A 20,123-nucleotide genomic window follows, 5' to 3' on the forward strand; every position below is an offset into this window, starting at 1 on the left:
ACTCAAAAGCTAGATAATCATGCATAAAGACTGGTTTCTTGGTTTCCTTTGGAAGAAAAAGTTAGAAAAGTCTGTCTCAACTAATTTTCTCACCAAAACAAAGTCATTAACAAAAACAAACATACCAACAAAGAAAATGCTTATAATGCATTTAAAAAATGAATTACATTTATTCATTGATGGCATGACTTCTGGGGTGTGTGTTTTCGCTTACTACTGGAAGATAGTGGGTATATGTTGTGTGACATAACCTAAAGTTACATAGTGAGAGTGAGTATGTGTTGTGTAGCCATCACGTTCTAAAGTCACAAATAGAAAAGAGTTCTAATTCCTGCTTAGAAAATTACTAACTTGATAGTTATGGGGATGCTGCGTCACTGTTCTGAACCTCACTCTCCTTATTTGCTAATATAAGGGTAGTATTATCTACAACAAAAAGGTGCACACACTACCATTTGTTTGAGAAAGATAAGGCATTGGAACACCAGTCTGTAACTGGCTTTTAACAGATGCTAGCTTATTTCCTGCATTGAAGCAATACATCCTGAATCCCAGCATACAGTTGCTCTAGAAAATCCAGTGATGAGAACTGGTGGTGGTTTGACCACTGGACTGCTAAGTCCTTTATCCTAACCCCAGCTCCAGGGTCCTAGTTATGGTTCAGATTTAAACTTTTCCTGAGAAACAGGGATCTATTCAGAGGGTTCGTTCAGGGGGGTCAGGTTCTCATCCTTACTTGGTAGGTTTCTTGGTGAGGGTTACCTCTCTGGACTGTGTCATCATCTGTTTTGTATTTGTGGTCAATAAGAATAGCATACTTCAGAATAATTATGCATTAATTTCTACTGGATAGCACAAATACGGATTTCTCCACCATAATTAACTTTTATCTAAGACCCTGGACTTGGCTAAGCATCTCTCAAGCTATCTTAGAGCCTGGAAAATATTGTGTGTTGGTTTCCATGCCAGTGGAAACTTGCCAAGTGGGCAAGTTCTCCATTGACTCAACAAGTTCTTATTAAGCACTTAAAGTTCCCAGTACACCATAAACTCATAGATTATTGCTTAAAAGGAGGCTTGAGAGTGGGAATGGGATCAAGTAGAATTTATTGGGTTTGATCTCTGACACTTTGGGAATTAGAACAAGTTAATGAACATTTATGAGCTTTGGTTTCCTCATCTCTACACAGGGAAATGGTACTTGGTATACAGGATTTTTATGAAGGTTTGAGAGAATTGTGCATCTAGCACTCGTAGTATAATTCTTGGAATATAGGAAGCCATCAGTAATGGTGGCTAAATCATCATCATCATCATCATAGTTGAATCTTGCCACCAACTCCCAGCTCTAACTCAATAGAAGTTGATGAGGCAGGAGATTCTGCATCAACCAAGTCTACTGTGCCAGTTAACTGATGTGTTAGCTGGAGAAAGTAACTTGATGGGAAGGGTTGGCAAGTGGGGCAAAGAAATTTGACAGTCATAGTAACAGACCTTTCATTGCATTGGTCTCGCTTTCTGTTCTTTTTGAGATTCATTTCATAGAAGTGTATATGATGAGGTCTGACAGTAAAAGTGAATGTCAATCCCCGAGAGTGCAAGATGTTGACGGGTATGGGTAAGAACTATATAACGGAGACCTTTCTATTCTCAGGGAGATACTGTTTCTCCTATACCTGATTTTCCAGATCTATGCATTTATTTACTAAATAAATTTGGACCGTTTGTTTTAGAAGTGGCAGAAAACTTGACCAAATTATCTTGGACAGAGGAAGAATTTCTCTCATCCAAGTAACGGGAAAGTACAGAACTGGCTAGTTCCATGCAGGCTTGATGTTCAGGCTCAACAACATCTTCTGGGCTGTTTTCTTTATTTCCAGCATCTTACCTCTATGTTAGCTTTAGTTCCAGGGTCTATAGCAAACAGCAGCTTCATGCTTATAAATTCCCCAGGCTCAAGGCCATTGCCAAAGTGGAAGTTTCCCTTTCAGTTGCTAAAACAAAAGTCCCAGATGAATTAAATTTTTAAATCAATTCCTAAGCCAGTCACAGTGGATGGAAAGATGAGATGATAGGTCTAGGTTACATGTCACCAATATCATCAAACCTGTTCAAAGAACATGTATTAAATTGGTGCTTCTTCAAAAGAAAATCAAGGCTATTTTTTCAGGAAGGGGGTGACTGTCTGCCAGGCGGGAAAATATTAGATCACACAAGTTCTTTATATTTCCTTCACCGCCTCTGTCTGTTGAGTCTAACCTTCCTTCCTGCCCCACCTAAAGTGTCGCTTCCTCTATGACATATATCTTGCCTCAAGTTTCATTATCTTGGTGAATTAGCTCTTTGACTCAGTAACATCCAAATGACACTTGTGCTTCTCATATGGATTTTATTAAAATGTGCTTTTTCTTAGATCGTTCAAACATTTGTCTTAACTAGCTAAAAACTCATGGAGTCAGAGACTCTCATCATCATGGAATCCTTTAAAGCAACCAATTCAGTGACCTACACACAGAAGATATAGTATAAACACTTTTTGAATTAGATTTCAACAATAATTCTATGTTTCTAAAATAATAATTATTTTTTAGTTGGAAAATTAAAAAAACAGAACAAAACCCCTAAGCTTTTATCCCATTTCTTTTGAGGGATCATGGTTCTAGATCTTACTTTCAAGTATTGTAAAGCCTGGTCTCAGAAATTGGCAGTGGTTTGAATTAAGAAGTTTGATGTCATGTGACAGATAAATGAGGAGTATCTCTTCAATAACAGAGCAGAAGCTATTCCATGTAACTGCCTTCCCAATCACCATCTTAACGTAGCAATTTTTTATGTGAACTAAACAGATTCTTAAGTGAAGAAATAAATTAAAGGTTGAAGAGAGACATATGTTTGAATGAAGTATTTCTCTGTAAATGTTGGGGATCCTTAGAGTTTCTATGTGATTCATAAACATGGGAGATGATTGGAAACAGTATTCTTGACCTATAGGTTTGTATACCACAGACAATACAATAACAACAAAAACCAATTTCTCCATTTGAAATCTTATTTTCTTGTGATCTAAATCAATCCACAATGGAATCAATCTTTTATAATAGAAATGAGAAAACAAAGTTGAACTATTATTTAACTTCCTGTTTTAACTTGTGATTTATTTCCTGGGAATAAAATATAGTTCTGTATTGGGAACTTTCTATTGCTTTTATTAGTCGAATTTGACTAATATATTATAAATTGACATGCTTTAAATGTGCTTTAACATATTATTTTTATTTGTGGTGGAAATAAAATCATTCATTAAATATTATTGAGTATATACTACGTGTCAAACATTGAATTGGATACAAAGAAAGAGGATTTTCTGCTTAGAAAACATACAGTTTTATCAGAGAAAATAGATTTACATATAATGTATGATAGAAAATAAACACAAAGCCAGAAATACATGTAAAGAGAGAGTTCAGGTGATGTAATACTTATATATAGCTAGAGGTTCAAGAAAGGCACCCCTGAGGCAGAGGGTTTAGTTGGACTGTGAAGGTAGATTTGGTGACAGAATAGTAATAGCTGAAATTTACTGAGTATTCACTAAATAATCAAGTATCTTTCTAAATGTTAATTTTTTTAATGTCTATGGTAACTTCATGAGTTAGGTGCTATTATTATCTGTATAAAATAGATAAACAAATAGAAGCACAGAGAAACAAAGTAACTTGATGAAGAACACAGCTGATAAGTGTCAAGACCAGGATATGAATGCCTGCAGCTCAACTTTGGTTTTTAATAGCTCTACTACGAGAAATTTTAAGTATAAGTGATAGTATGAGTGTAAAAGTAGGGACAAGGCACTATGAGGTGGGTGTGGGAAAGAACACAGGACTGAGCCTGGTTTTAACAAAGTATCCACTGGGAAATGTGTTGAGAAAGAACTTTAGAAAAGATAATTAGGGCAAATCATCAAAGGCTGAATAAACTAAGAAGTTTGGACTTTATTCAACAAGAAATTGAAAACTATAAACAGGGTCTGAGCCTATCGTCCTTCACTGAGTTCCCTTAGCAAATCCTAAGACAAGGATTTTAGCTGAGACATTAATTTGGTAAATGAACCAGGGAGTACTTACATGCTGAAGTTAAAAAGTGGAGAAAAGGAAGCCAATGTGTTGTGTTACTCTGCATGTTTATGATATACCCCAGAATATTGTCAATTTCACTTTGAATCTAGAGAGTTCCAGACACTAACACACACCCAGATAAAAATATAGATCAAAGAATAAGTAGTAAGCACCTATCAAGGAGACTTCAGGACCGAAAATAGATCTGTGGACATAATCTGTCTCATAGAAATGACAGGTACTCCCACGTTCTAATGAACTAACCCAATATACTTTGCTCTCAAGAAAATGTAGCAACGGCCCAACTTGGAAATCTTGTCCTTTGCTCCATCTGGTTTTAAATGAATAATGTTTATACACCATGACAAAGTGGGCTTAACTCTTGAATGCAAGATTGCTTAAACATCCAAAAGCCAGTTAATGTAACATATAATTTTGATAGAATAAAAACAAAACCAAATGATCATTCCAATAGATACATAAATAACATGTTACATAATATTTTGCATAAACAAAATCCAGTGTTCTTGCATAATAATAATAGTCAACAGGGTAGCCAGTTCCCACTGTGACATGTAAGGATGTTGCAAGTTGTCATTGCCACCCTCATGACAGGAAAAAATTTGAACAAATTGAAAATGATAACTTTTCTTAGCTGAGCAGGGAGCACAAGGACACTGGGCTCCATCCCAGGACCTGGAGATCACAACCTGAGCCGAAATCAAGTCCGACCCTTAACCAACAAAGGACCCAGGTGCCTTGAAGACAGTTTTCTGATAGATATGTTAAACCTTTCATGGCTTGATTTTAAGACTTATTAGGACAAGTCTAGAGAATCTTTTATTTCAGGAGTAGAAGTGCTTCACACATAAACTGTGGTCATTCTGGTATCTTCAGCTGACCAGCTCTGAAAGTTCACCAAGGCCGTTCCACACTGGCCAGTCTACAGTCTCTACTACATTCTCCACCTTTTTCTCCAATATTCTTCTACCTGCATCCATCTCATAGCTCTCTGGCAGCTTTATTCTGCCAATCTTCAAAACCTCACTCTACCCACACACATTAGCCTGTGGTCAAAGACCTAATGGGATATCTTTAAATTTTGGAAGCTCCTTTTTTTTTTTTTTTTAAATGCAACTTTCTTCTCTTTAGTACTCTGTCCCACAAATTCAAGCCCAATTTCTGACTTCTTATTACAATTAGGTTGTCATGTTCTGCCTGAACTTTTAATTCTTTAATTCATGCCAGTCTTGAAAGTACTCTGAGTCAGAAAGCTTGAGGAACTGAGGATTCTGTCTCATGTGTTTCTCCTCTGTCAGAGAGCACACTTCTGTGTTGCCTGTAGTCCAGTGTCTAAAAACAGTTGACTCATATATTGTGTCCAGTTTTATAGTTGTTTGTGTTGGGAAGGCTAGTCCAGATCTAGTTTCTCCATCATAGGCAGAAAAAGACATCATTATAATTATAGTTAATTGTTTCCAATGGCTGATGGCTACTTCTACTTTCACCTTTGAATAATGTTATTGGGAAGATTTAATCTTATGTTGTTACTAGCAACACTAATTTTTCACCCTCTCCTTAGAGATAATCATCAAGATGATAGATTAGGTTAACAGTCCACCTCTTATGTATAATTTCCTGCATTGTCTGTAAGACACGAATAAAGAGAAACTTCAATATTATTGATGTGATAAAGTAAAAATGATTAATAACGAGACATAGTTGATCAGATTCATGACATGTGAGTAGACTGGAAAGAGGAACAATATATTAGATTAAAAATTTATTACAAGATTAATCATTTCTATGAGTAGTTTTGTCATAGGAAATTAGTATAAATTATGATGTCTGTTTTTAAATACCATGGACACTGAAGAAAATAGAAAGTAGATGATGTGAAACAAAAAGGTAATTTATTTTTCAGTTACAGATGAAATATCGAGTATGGAGATATGCACATCATATAGTTTATGATCCATTTTAGAGTTATTAGTATAAAAACAAATACATTATCTCATTAGGGCAGTGATGGAGAACTCTGCTACCAGCAACAAACTCTCATGTTCATGCATGACATGTATGCCTTAAACAGAACCATGAGAGGGGATAATTTTTACCTAAGCAAGCTCAACTGAGAGTAGGAATAGAACACATGGCCACAGAAAAGGGCAATTTTGTTATTTTGATAAGGGCTAATAATAGTTGGTAAATTCCTGTATTAGATAAACAGTCAGAAATCTCTGTGTGTCTTTTAGCAACAAATGTGTATTTAAAACTATATTCAGGATGCAAAAAAATTAATAAAGAAAATATTGTATAAAAATTACTTTAAATCAGAACAGATACTTGGCTTGACATTTCAGAGAAGTTGGAGTTATGATACTTATTAGTTTCTTCCAATATTAAAGTGAATAACATCAAACTCAGAAGGTTTATATGAGATTTAAATTATCCCATATAAAAATGCATCTTGTAAATTATCTTGCATGTGGCCATAATTTAATATGTTGATTAAATGAATGCTTGCATAAAGTAATATTATTATCCTCATGTTATAGGGGTGAAAATGTTGCCCAGTAGTTAAATAACTTGACAAAGCACTCACAGATAGGAAGTGATAGAGTTGGGATTCTAACACAGGGCACTTTACTCCAAAAGTGCATCTGGCTTTGAATTAAAAATATTCATGTAGTACGATATGGAGTCATATATGCCAGTACTATGAAATCATCAAATAAGGACCACTGGCCTTTTCCTCTCTTCTCCGTTTGTCCAAGAGTGCTGAACAAATAGTGAAATATTTCATTTTCAGTAGCAAGTAACTAAGGGTGCACTATATAGACGGGACTTTGTTAGGCACTATCCAAGAACAAAAACATAATAAAATACTGTTTTCCACAGGAAGGGACTTTGAAAGAGATTTATCCCAACTAGGGGAAGAGAATTACATCACTTGAACTCTCTCCAGCCTTCTTGTCTCATCTAAAAAAGGGAGAAGACATAATGAACTGGCAGTCAGATCGTCAATGAAATATATCGGGAGCATGAAAATAATTGTAAAGGAAATAAAGGGCAGGCAGGAGGATTTTACTATGGGAGAAACACTCGGGAAAGGAATAGTTCAGAGACACAGGTCAAAGAAGAAACTGGAATTTAATTGGAAGGTTATAGAGCACTGCCCATACCCCCCATCTAACCACCACACCAACAGGTCTCGGATGCAGAAACAATGGATTGCAGGAGAGAGAGCTGAAAGACATAAACTGTCTCTGAGAAGGAGTACTTAGGGAAGCCCAAGGTCAAGAGAGAGACAGAAATAAGGACATTGAAAAAAATCTGAAGCTATAGCAAATATTAAAAACATTCTAACAGATTCCTATAAATCCTTACACTAAAGTCATATTTACTTCAATTCCTGTTAATTAGTATAATGTCTGACTTTTAAGAAGACATAAGGGCATGAAAAGGAAACAAGAAAAAACACTGATTGAAGAATGAAAACAATAATCAGAACCAAAGTAAGCTGACACAAATGTTGTAATTATCAGAGAAGGAATGTAATATAACCATGATTAATGTGTTAGATCTTTAACTGAAGAGTAGGCAACATGAAAGGGCAGATGAGTAATTTAAGCAGAAATCTAAAATCTGTTCAAAAGAATAAATTAGCAAATATCGCACCTTGGATAAACCTCATTGGCTATGATACTGCCACTGTGCAAAGGTTGTTCAAAAGAATCAAAAGGAAATGTCAGAAGTCAAAGTACCATGACAAGAATGAAGAGTGCCATTGATGATGCCATCAGGAGACTTGACAAGGCAGAAGAAAGAATCAGTGATCCTGAAGTTAGGTCAATGGAAACTCCCCAGAGTAGAAGAAGGAAAGAAAAAAAGGGGGGAAAAAATCAGAATAGACTATCTGAAAACTTTGGGACAATATAAAAAGGAGTTTTGTATACATAATTAAAATGCCAGAAGGAGACCGGAGAACTGAGTGAAAGTATTTGAAGTAATAATGGAGAGAAACTTTCCAAAATTAATGACATTCCTCAAACTACAGTTCTGGGAAGGTTTGAGAATATAAACAATTTTACACACACACATATCATAGACACACTACAGAAAAACAAAAATAAAGAAAAAACATCTGGAAAGAACCCATTTGTACTTATAGATATTACAGTGTACTTGTCATCAGGAACTATGCAAAAAGATGAGAAAAAGGAAAATATTTAGAGGGTTGAGGGGAGTAGGAGAAAAGCCTCCAATCTAGGATTCTATATGCAGTGAAATTATTTTAATCTAAAAGACAAAGATTTCCTCAAACAAAATAAGGGGAATTCATACCTAACATACCTTGCCTTGCAAGAAATGGTAAAAGTTCTTCGGTCAGAAAGAAAATGATACAGGCAAAAAGCTTCAGATATATATAAAGAAAGGAAGAGCATAGAAAAGGGATAAATTTAGGTCAAATAAAATGTTTTATTTTTCTTATTGTTAATTAGAACAATAGTTATCTAAAAGATAGTTATGTAGTAATCTAAAATATAATTGTTTAAAGCAGTGTTAGTAGTAATATATTGGATAATTGTATTAAGTGGATAAGCGAAATGAATGACTTGTCACTCAGAATGGGATGAAGTGGGAATACTCTTATAAGCTACTTGTACTACCTGTGAGATGGCATAATATTATTTGAAGGTGGACTTGAAGTAGGTAAAAGGTATATTGTAAATTAAAGGGTTATCATTAATTTAAAAAATATAATTGTTAGCTCAGAGGATATAAATGTCTCTAGTGGACTTGAACAATTTAATAACTGGATGTTGGTCTTTGGGAGTCAGGTTTCTTATTAAAGTAGAAATTACTAGTAAGTGAGGAAAGTAGGCTAAAATGATACATGTGGCAATGGATCAGAATTGGAGATATTGTTATAAATTCATGTGTAGTTTAATATAGAGATGGATGCATATAGAAATACTTATTTGTGTGTGCATATACAGAGGTTAGTATCACATGTTTCGATGCTTTGTCAGCTGAGAGTGTGTAGAAGCAAGATCCTTAGCAACAAGTACACCTACCACCAGCTCTTTGTTTCTAATGCTCTTCTCCAACAGCAGGAACCAGAACTCCCAAGGGTTGTGTCTGATTCTAGGACTGGGCAGGAAATATAAAGATGAGTGTGGATCATCTTTTAATTCCAGAAAGCAAACAACAAAAACCCAAAAACATTTAAAAAAGAAAAAAAAATTGATGAGAAAATGTCAAAGGAACACAGGAACCAGTCGAGGGTTCCCAGTAGCCAAAACTGAAATAAATTTGAGCAAAAACTAAATGAATTTATATTGAAGTAGTTACTCTAATGTAAATGGACTGCATCCTCCAATCAAATGATATAGGACGACTGAAAGGATAGAAAAGGAAGACTCATCTATCTGCTGCTTACAAGAGACTCAGTTGAGACCTAAAAAAGACACATGCAGATTGACAGTGAAGGGCTGGAAAAACCTTTACCAAACAAGTGGAAGTGAAAAGAAAGCTGGGGTCACAATACTTCTAGCAAACAAAGTAGACCTTAAAATAAAGATTGTAACAAGACACAAAGACCTACACTACATAATGATAAAGGGAAGGAACCAAGAAGAGGATATAGCCATTGTAAAACCTTTAATAGTAGGGGAAACCAAGTGTAGTGGAGTATATGGGAATATTCTGTACTATCTTGACAACTTTTCTGTGAATGTAACACTAATATAGAATAAAATTTTTCAAAAGGAATCCCACGAATAGAATACATTTGTGAAAGACATGTCCGTGAACATCCAGACTCATCGTTAGGAGCCTTCATTGTAGGACACTGTGTTGTGTGGCCCTTTCCCAGTCTGGGATTGGTATATATGAATTAATTTTTTTTCTGGTCTGAGTCCATTTTTAAGACTATATAGTGTGATAGAAAAAAATATATTTATAATGCAGTTTCTCTGCTTCTTGGAAAACAAAGCTTGTTTTATGCTGATATAATTTAATTGCTACAGAACAGAGAAATACCAGAATCTGTGATATATGTTCAGTGTTTTATTTTACAGTTTTCCTTCTGGTCCTTTCTTTCACTTTAAAGTCCATTATTTATTCATTGTCTGCCAGCCGCTCAGCAGGTAACTGACAAGTACAATGACTGCAGGAAAGAACATTGTTTGAGCAGGAGAAAAACTCAAGGAGTACTGGGTGCTTTTGCTATGGATACAGACACCTATGAGAGACTGGGATGTCACTCTACTTAAATAGTAGCAGAAAAGGAGATTTCATGTTTTTAATCGGAGAGCAGGGAACTAGAGGGATTTGGAAGTGATTTTAGTTGTGAAGAAGGAGCTGAAGAAGGGGAATTAGAGGAAATCTACATTTTCACTAAAACTATGAACAAAAGCCTCCCTGAGCTCCTGGGGGCAGGGCCTTGATCAGACCCCCACTGCATTTTTGACTCTCTGGGAAGATCACCCCTCAACACTAACTGTTCTCTCAGGGAAGCTGGGCGTGGCATGTGCATGTAACTTAGTTGTGTGCAATTGTTAATATGTAACCAAGTTGCTCAGAAAACCCATCACTATTCTGGATGGATAGGAGCACTCCTGAGTGGGGCAGGGAGAGCAGAGACAGTATTGCATCCTGTGGAGAGTCAGAAACGGCTGCAAAGAACAGGTGAATGGGCATCTTTAGGGGTGGGTGTGGTAGCGTTCAGAAGCAGTTAGCAAATGTGAACGCAATTCAACTTTCCAGCTCCACACCTTGTGAGTTCTGGCTGTCCTTATATCTGCTTTTTAACTCCATTTCACGTTTCAGAATGACATTGCTTGGATTAAAATTTTCTGAGGATGTAAGCTTTTGTCATTGCAGAACTATAGCAATCCTTCTCTCCCTACCAAAGTGAACAAATTGGAGCAGGACACCCCTTGAAAATCTGTAGCAGCTGCTCCGTAAACTCAGTGTGCCCTGTATCTAACAGTGAGTACGGGAGTCTTCTCTGCTGTGTTTGAACACTACCTGGTCTTTAGTCACACTTCCACCATAGTGACACCCTCGACAATCTCAACTCAAAAGATGGTTTCTGTCTTATTTATTATAGAATTAACTAATTATACCTGCCTTGAAATGTTATCATTATACACATATTGATATATTTTGTGTGTGTGTTTTTCTGTGTATTGATTTTTATGTATTGCATTTATACTGTATTTCTGCAAGTCCCCAGATATGTGTCAAATCAGATACCTGCCTCTCAGTCTGTTCTCCAAGACAAGCCTATGAGCTTCTCACACGCAGAGGTGAGCTTCTCTGTGCTGGCTCTGTGCTGCTTCCTGTGGTGGATTAGTCCTGCACAGAAGCTTAAGAGTGGTTCCTCAGATCACTGCAGCCTGTGGGGCCAGGGATGGGAGCGCCATCGATTTGCAAAACTCATTGTTTTGGGGGCTTATCAGTCTGGTGCAGGTCTTTAAAGTTAGGTGTACCTGATATGGGGTTCAAACACTTCCCTCCTCAGGAAGAAGCTCCAGGTTCTGAGTTCCCTCCCAGTTCACTGTGCCAGATTGTATCTTAGCCTCTCTACCCACTTCGATGTGGGCCTTCCTTCTTCTGCCTGATGCAAAATTACTGAGACAGTTTTTTTTTTTTAATGAAAGATTTTAAGTAATTTCTACACCAAGTGTGGGGCTTGAACTCATAACCCTGAGGTCAAGAGTCACATATTCTACTAACAGAGCTAGTCAGGCACCCCTGCTTAGCTGGTGTTTATATTTTTATTTTGTTTTCAGATGTAGTCGTTCCACTTGTAGCTATGGATTTGGTGTGTTAGCAGGAGGAGGCGAGTTCAGGATCCTTGTACATCGGCAACCTGAAACAGAATTTGTCTGCATTTTAAGTGTATTTTAATGCATGTATTTCTATATATGATTTTCCTGTTTGAGTTTTTTTATGTGTTATGGGTGCCATAATTAATTTGTACCTCCCATAATGATATAGGGTGGTGTGTCAAAAACAACTAATAATCTGCACTAAATTTTAGGGTTTCCCAACCACAATCTTATTTCATTTGTGTGCCTTGAAAATCCTATGAGACAGGAATTATTAATACCTTCATTTTAAAGAAGACACAAGTGAAGCTCAGAAAGAGAATTTCCCCGTGATTATAAAATCAATAATAACTCAAAGCTTCTAAATCGAAGTGGCTTCACTCTACTCCAGCTGGTGCTGTTTCTATTTTAATTCCCATTTTTGGATCAGTCAGGTACTCAGCAATGTTTGCGATTAGACAAATAAACAGAAACGTAATTCAGCTTGCTGGGTGTGCCCTACTCAGTGTGGATACTATGTGGGGAATGGAAAATCTTGGTTTTCCTGTCTTCCAAATGTTTACAGTCTAATGAAATGTAAATTAGATAAAATATAAAACAACTTGTTACCAAACACTATGAGTTATTTTCAGAGGGCTGTGGGGATACAGACTAGGGTAGTGATTAATTTGTTCCAAGAAAACTGGGGAAGTCTTCACAGGAAAGGGTCAATGATTCTGGGTCCTGGAAGATGAATCAGAGTTGTCCAGGTGAATAAACAGGGATGAGCATTCTGTAAAGGGAGCAGTATGTGCAAAGGACATGAAGTTGTTAAGAGATCTAGCACCAGGGGGAGGGCCGTGTGCCTGGTATGTAGAGACAGGATAGAAAGCCAGCCATTTGCTGAGCGGACTGTAGAGGTACATATGGCCTCTGTATGGAATTCTATTCGTGTCAAGTCTGGGGTTAATCATTTATAGTCCTGTTTATCAGAAGAGATTATACAATCCACTTTTTATATGAAATTTTTTAAATGAACGATAGGAACCACTGCTTATTATGTTCCTCTAATGTATCTAAGTCCTATAGTAGGTTCTTTATAGATATCATAAAGTTAGTAGACTAGAATATCTACTAAAGAATATCTACTACTAATATCTCATTTTACTAATGATGGATCTGAGGGCAAAAGAAGGTAAGTCCCCAAACACCAATGGCTACAAAACTGATAGGCAGTGCATCCAGGATTTTTACTCTGGATCAACTCTAGAACTCCCTATTATTTTGCTGGTAATGAAAAGAAGGGGACACATGTACACAGCACACATGTTGGAAGCTGGGAGAACTGTTATAAAAGAAAGAAACCATAGATCAGTATAATAGACCAGTAAAGATGTTATGAGGGCCTGAACTAAGGCAGAATCAGTGGGCTTGGTGAGAAAGATGGAATCTGAGGGATGTTTCTAAGGTTGGTGTATTCTTTCCCTTTTCGAATGCATGAAGTTACAGAGCATTCTTAAAAAGAAATCACATCAAATTACATAATTTTCTTTCTATCTTTTTTATAGAATTAAATAAAAAATGAATAGGAAGAATAAACGTTTGGCCAATTTTCCAGCCTCCTTTCCTCCATCCCAGAAGTATCAGTCTCTCTCAGATTCCTCCAGTGTGAGGCATTCTTTCTTATCTCAGGACCTTTGCATATGCTCTTTATTGCCTGGAATTTACACACAGACCCTTCCATTTAGCAGATTATCCTATGCTTTCAACTTCAGTATCATTTCTTCAGCGAGATCTTTTTTTGGTCAACAATCTCTTTCTAATGATAAAATCTTGGTCAAAAGGAAATAGACCAACTTGGGTAGTAGTGAGATAACTGTCAGTAGGAGTATTTGTAAAGGTCTATCAGAGATTTGTTGAAAATTATAAAGCTGCCACAGAAGAGAATCATAATGGTCTTAAACATATGTTGAAATATAAGGACATCTTCACTGATGAAGTAAAATTTTGGCTGAAGGCTGAGAAAAAGCCAGTTTTATAAAAGTGGGGGTGGGTTTGTTGAAGTGAAGGGGGTGTGGGAAAGAGTGTTAAGGGAAGACAAGAGTGTGCAGAAGATTGGGCATGCATTAAATGGGATACACCCAAGAACCAGAAAGAAGAGCCATGTAGCCAGACCATGCACAGGGCATCAGGGTTAAGGGTGGATTGGCAGACAGGATTATTGTGCAGAAATGGGCCTTGATGCCTATTCTGAGAGGTTTCCTTAGTGCCTCCACATGTAGAAGCTCAACTGAACTTCATTGTGAGGGGCAGGACTAAAACTCAGAGTATACCAGCGGTCTCTGGTCCCAGCCAGTTCCATCAGCCATTAGGTTACCATCCCAGCCATGCTGGTGGAAAATTCAAGCCAGTCTTTTCCAAAGTCTGGATATAAAATATATTCAATCAGAATATGTCTGAGGAAAAGGTCAGGGATGTGCTGATAACTCATCCTGCACTCGCCACGTGAAAGAACACTTCAAAACTTGTCCTGTCAAATGCTCTGTTCACTTCAATATTGTTCTTGGCTCAAGGAAAGGCCTGTGGGGTTTGTGGAAGTTGGCTCCCTTAATATAGAATTTTTCATGCTCCTTATAAAAATGTCACTGGGTTGATTCAAAAATATTTTTGTTGGCACCTGAGTTGTTGAGTCTGCCAAAGACTCTACGCAAGTTGATTTTTGAGGACACACTAGTCTTCCTCCAAGAAAGAACAAATAAAATCCTCCAGTCTGATCTGGAGAACCTTTCTCTCAGAGCTCTTGGCAAACACATTATTTTATGGCAAACTGGAGACAGCTAAAATTGCTCTGGTCTGCCAAGGAATCATCCATTTTGTATATATTTTTTTCTTTCCTGACTTGAAAAATATTAGTTTCAGATAGTTTGTAAGTTCTGTATTTTAATCATTTTTGGTTTAGGGTGAACAGAGGGATCAGACCAAACTATACCCCTTAAATAGTCTACTTTTTTATTCCCTGAGCTGAGGCATTTAACAGGTTCCTTCAGAAGATAACAAGAAGCCAGATTATCTACTCTTAACAATACAATGTTGCCTCTTTGACAACAGGTGAAGAAAGTAGTGCTCTGTCAACTTAGAACTTAGTCTGTAATCGGGGGATGAATCTGTTAAAGAAGCTATTCCACTCACATCACAGACTTCCCCCACAAAGTCAAAGCTTTTCCCAGCATTCCTGTTGAGGTTATTTTGAAGATGAAAAAAATTTTCACTGTGGAGGAGTGGGTGAGACACGCCAGATAGTGGCAGTAAAATGAGGAGAGAAGCCATGATGTCGGAGGTCAGTACATGGTCCTCACAGACCGGTCATCTGGAGGTCCAGCACATGTACAAATATGTTAATAGAGTTCTTACAGATAATTGGTGCTCTCTCATCACATTTATGCTCTCCCTGGGCAAACTCTGAGGGTCAGCACTATGTAGTTTGCAAAAGATTTTCAAATAACCTTTCTTTTTTTCTCTTGAGGAAGAACAGTATTAATTACTATTTGTTGAGCATTTTCTATGTATCTGATACTGTGTGGTAATCACCATAGATTGTTTTATTTAATATTTTATACAACTCTAAAACATGGGAATTATTTTCACCACTATTGTGTAGGTGTGGAAATTAAGGCTTAAGGACAGCGTGGAATAAAGCTGGTAATGAGCTCCATTAAGAATGCCCATAGAGGAGCGCCTGAGTGGCTCAGTGGGTTAAAGCCTCTGCCTTCAGCTCAGGTCATGATCTCGGGGTCCTGGGATTGAGCTCCACATCAGGCTCCCTGCTTGGCAGAGAGTCTGCTTCCCCCCACCCACCACCTGCCTCTCTGCCTACTTGTGATCTCTGTTAAATAAATAAATAAAATCTTTTAAAAAAAATGCCCTAGAGCTGGGGCACCTGTGTGGCTCAATCAGTTAAGCATCTAACTTTTGATTTCAGCTCAGGTCATGATCTTGGGGTTGTGGGATCGAGTCCAGCATTGGAGCCAGCACTGGGCTAGCGTCTGTGTAAGATTCTCTCTCTCCCTCTGCCCCTCCCCACTGACCCCTGCTCATGTGCACTCTCTCTCTAAAAATAAAAAAAAAAATAATAATAAAAATAATAAAAAAAAAGAATGCAAAGCCTAAGCTTTCAACATCCCCATGGACAGGTTCATGAGAGACAGAGGAACTTCCCCTTCGGAGGACTGAGTATAACCTCTAGTCTCCCACTAGTCATGTGCAAAAGAGTGATCTTTCTGAGATTTGGTTTCCTTATCTATTAAAGGAGGATAATAGTAAGACCTTGATGACAATTAAATAAACTAAATTTACTGAATGTACCTGACACATTGCCTGGTATCAGGTAGGTGACTTTTGCTTGACTCTGAACTTTAGAATCATCTCCAAAACAGACAATGAACCATTCTTTTGGTTCACTTGAAGATATTTTGCTTTACTAAAAAGCATTAAGTGGTTGGTTATTCCTACCCTTGAAGTATTTGAATAATCTATCCAGAAAGACACAGAAAAAGTTAAGCATAATCTACTGGGCATGTGATCAGAGCCATACATCTGATAATCATAGATATTGAGAAAGAATTCACAGAAGGAGTCAACCAATTCATGATGCTTATTTCTTTAACTGAAAAATATAGGTACTGATGTTCATTGTGTGTGTTGATACTCCTACTATATCTGAACAATCTATAACAAAAATTTAATGCTAACAAAGACAGCCTCCTTGATGTTTCCAGTTTTCAGACTGAACTCTTGTTTATTTGATATTTCCTATTTTTATTTCTGTTCCAAGGAGTCTTCTCAGAGGCAGATACTCTCTCAGCCTTAGACTGATCTATTTCCAGACCATTGTATTTAAGAATTAATATAATACAATTTTTCATTAAATCACTCTCCAGTTAAATACTGTATGATTCTTACGTCTCCAGCCACGATGTATGTCAAAGCACAGACACCATATTTCAGTCTTTTTTAAATTACTCATGGTATGAAGCATACTTAAGAGCAACCAAGATGGAAAGTTCAATGAGGGTGTGGAAATGATTTGTCTTTTTCCTACTGGATCTTTAATACCTTGGATAGTATCTGGCATGTAGGAGGTGCTCATGGTCCATTTGCACAGGAGTTGACTTGACTGATTCTATACAGTAAGATTTTAGAAGCTCTCACAGTTAAGACACATTATTCTTGTCAATGATTGTCATTCCTTCAGTTTCAACTTTTAACACTGATGTTGATTAAGCTTAGGAAAAAAACAGCAGATGTAACCCATAGCCAGAGGCTATGCAGTAGCATTATTGTCAATTGTAATAATAACAATAAAAATTAGTTACACTAACTGTGTGCTGGATACCACACCTAGTGCTTTGTATATTGTTTCAGTCAGGCCTAAGGAAAGAGACATTTATTACATGCCCATTTATGGGTGAGAAAATGAGGCACAGGGAAATAAATGACTCTCTCAGGGCCCCAACCAAGTTGCCAAGCTGGGGTTTCAGCCTGGTAGTACACTGCTGGGGCTACCTGCTAACCACTGTGCATAATTGTGATCCGGGTCTCCAGATCCTAGCTCAAGACTGCCTCTATCCTCTTTCAAAATAAGAGATGCATATCCTAGGATGCTTCATGTAGAGAGTTTGTTTTCTTTCCTATAGTGCTTACTCATAATGACATGAAATACTTATAAATCCCCTATCTCTTTTTGGTAGCATGGTGAGGTAGTGTGCTATGGTGGTTAGAGCAAGAACCCTTAAAAGCTGTGCTATTAAAAAATGTTCTGTAACTGACTAAATCCATTTCCTATTTTATAAGTGGTAATAAGGGTATCTATATTCTAGAGCTGTATACTGCTTGACAGCACAAAGGCTAATTTAGGAAGGTAAGCTATTATTATTTTATAATAACAATAATAATTACCATAAAAGTAGCATGGGTCCTTTGTGTTTCTGTCATGGAGTGAATATAGAGCCGTGGGTGAGATTTAGATATAGATGCTGAATAATTTAGAAGACCTTTGATCGTTAGATTCCCCTCATATTTATGTAATTCTTCCACAGTCAATTGTCAAATCAAAATTATGCAGTTATAATGACTGTATTTTCCAAGCAGAAAGAACAGGATATCATATGATCTGACAAAAGATTTTGTCCTGATATATAAACACACCGAGAGAGACATACATACAGGGGCTTAGCAACCCTGAGTAGTAGATTTAATTGTATTTCATTGAACAAGACTGAGAAGAATGAAACTATCTATAAACATCATTATCTTGTAAATCCAAGATGCATAGCCACTGTCCCTACAGGGAAAAGTATCCCTAGGGAGATGCTTCTTTCTGTGTTCAAAGCTATCAAAGGCCTATTTTGTACAAGACATATTTGTCTTTTGTCCTACTCCTCAACCATCTCTTCCATGACTGTTTCATTAGCCAACAAGGCTGCTACTTCATTATCTTTCTAGACTGATTGTTCCAAATTGTTCTCATTTTCTCAGCTTTTGGAGAATTTCTATTCTATGGACATATTGCCCCACTCTCTTTCCCACTTTGTGTTATGCTGCTGGGTATGAATTCTTTTTTTTTTTTTACCATTCCTTTTCCTTCCTTTCCTCCCCGTACTCTTTCTTTCATGAACAGTTATGTTCTACAGATACGATATTGGGCAGGATGAGGCAGGGACTGGTGCTAGAAGGAAAGGGGAGCCACACTGCCCACACAGGGATTCGAGGTGAAGCTGGGTGAGGAGGGTGTACATTTCATGATGGGTTGGGAGGAGCCCACGCTGCAGTGTGTGATATCAGATAGATGAAAGGGGGCATGGCCCTGCATAACATGTTGAAGTTTACATTGGATGAGGTGGTGACTGGCAGATGTGAAAGATTTGGTTATATACAGGGTGATTGATGGAAAAAAAATAAGGATAATGGAAGCCTTGCTTCTCACGGTCAGAAGGTAGATAAAATTTCCAAAACAAAATGAAGCAAAAACAAAAAACCCTGAAAAGATTCCTTTCAAGATTCAAAGGAATCAGGATTCAAAAGGAATCTTTTCAGTTTTGGCAGATTGGAATTTGAAGTTACCAGTAGGACTCTGTGGAAGTATGCGTGTGTGTGTGTTGTTTGATTTTATGTGTTCCTTTTCTCTGTCCATTGAGAGGGCCTGGGAGCAGGGAGATACCAATAAAAATGAGCACACCTTATGCCCAGATCTTGTTCTCTGAATAAATTACCCACTAGTAGGAGCCAGGGATATCTTTTTGTGCCATAAAGAAAGTAACAAAATGCTCAAAGAATGATGGGGATATGTCAAATAGACACAAAAGCCACTTAGGAGGGCCTCCCTGTGCCAAATTATACAATAATTTGAGCATCAAGATAAATAAATAATGCTAGTAACAGATTGCAACCGATTGCGTAATATAGGAAACCATGAACCCAACTGTGTACAAATAAATGAAAAATAATTTCAAAGAGGAAAGGGATCTTTGCATAGTTTCAAAGACACTCTTCACAAACAAAATACTTGAAAAAAATGAGAGTTAGCTTTACAGTAGAGAAGTATCACTTAATCAACACCATCATTCGTAGTAATAAAGTGAACATTATGAGTAATGGGATATATTAAAATCATTTGGATGACAAAAGAAGAAAAGGGAACTAAACATGCATCTAACCTAATCCTGTGGTAACAGCAGACACACTTCTGAATGTCTTTCTGTAAAATAATTGGCCTGAAATCTTCAAAAGTATTAAAGATATGAAGTCAAGGGAAGACTGAGAGAGTATTCCAAAGCTGAAAGAGACATAACGAAACACAGCTAATTATTCTACATAGGATCTTTGTGCTATGAAGTCATTTTTGGGACAGTTGGTATCTGCCGGTAATGTACCAATGTTAATTTCTGGCTTTAATGATGGTCACTTTGTTGTGATTATGTGGAAGAATGCCCTTGTTTAAAGAAATAACATGAAACTGTTGTGGGGACCTCAGATCAGCAACTCGCTCTCAAGTCATTCAGCAAGAAAAAATTTTTTTGCAGATGCTTTTTTTTTTTTAAGATTTTTAAATTATTTATTTGACAGGGTGATATCACAAGCAGGCAGAGAGGCAGGCAGAGAGAGAGAGAGAGGGAAGCAGGCTCACTGC

Source organism: Mustela lutreola, chromosome 4 (assembly GCF_030435805.1).
Source record: "Mustela lutreola isolate mMusLut2 chromosome 4, mMusLut2.pri, whole genome shotgun sequence".
Classification (NCBI taxonomy): Eukaryota; Metazoa; Chordata; class Mammalia; order Carnivora; family Mustelidae; genus Mustela; species Mustela lutreola.